Genomic DNA, 1081 nt, shown 5'->3' with positions numbered 1-1081 from the left:
CCACTTCCAGCTTCCCCAAGAGCTTATTATTCTAATCTGTACCGAATGGGGCTCCTGGGGCTCCTGGGGCCGAATTCAGGTCTTGGCCCCGAGGGCTGTGCGAAGCTTCACGGTGGGATATGCTTGTTCAAACGAGCCACGCGCCCCGTCCCGGCGTTCCGATTAAGGTAGGTTGATCTGATAAAGTTCAGATCATCCCAATTCCACTTTGTCTACCGGGACAACAAAACATCCGCCGACAAGGGTTCTGAGAAGCTTTGTAAGAGGCGCCGGGTGGTTTGAGGTCCTTTTGCGCATACAGAACGATGGCCCGAAGTACCGAGACTCGATCAAGGCGCAAGAGTGCCAAGACTCCTGGATGGTGCCTCTAAGATTGTCACCAGTCCTTCTCTCGATGCCCACCAGTTATAAGTAGGTCGTCCGTACGATTGTGGCTTATCCTGAAGTTTCTGGATCACCACGGCACTTGCTTTCTTGTTTCTTTCGCAGTCTCCTGCCTTTGCCCGCAACATCATCAGTTATGGACTCCACTTTGTCTCTTCGACGCTTGGCCGTCGCCTCGCTCCTTAGCCTGGCCCCTTCGGCCGTGTCTGCCCAGACAGACAAGTCGGCCGCTCTTCAGTCTTGCCTCACCACCGCGGGCGTTCGCTCCATCGTCAGCAGCGATACGACATGGCCTGATCAGACTCTCATGTTCCAGAAGCGCCTGACTGCCGCCCCTGCCGCTATCTCGTTCCCTGAGACCCGCGACCAGGTTGCTTCTTCCCTCGCCTGTGCCCGGGAGTCCTCCGTCAAGGCCGTCGCCCTGGGAGCTGCTCACTCTTTCACCGGTTTTGGTTACGGCAACGCTGGCAACCTCGTCATCAACCTGTCTGCCTTTGACGAGGTCAGCTATTCCAACTGCTCCGACACGCTCACCTTCGGTGGTGGCACGCACGTCGGCCCCGTTCTGAAGTATCTCTGGGACAACCATGGTCGTCACATCCCCCACGTTCGTGGCGCCCACGTCGGTGTGCCCGGCTCTTCCATCGGCGGAGGCTTCGGCAGTACCTCGCGCCACTACGGTACCCCTATGGATAAC

The sequence above is a fragment of the Verticillium alfalfae genome, genomic scaffold (genome assembly GCF_000150825.1).
Source record: "Verticillium alfalfae VaMs.102 supercont1.2 genomic scaffold, whole genome shotgun sequence".
Lineage (NCBI taxonomy): Eukaryota > Fungi > Ascomycota > Sordariomycetes > Glomerellales > Plectosphaerellaceae > Verticillium > Verticillium alfalfae.
Note: the sequence above shows the minus strand (reverse complement) of the source record.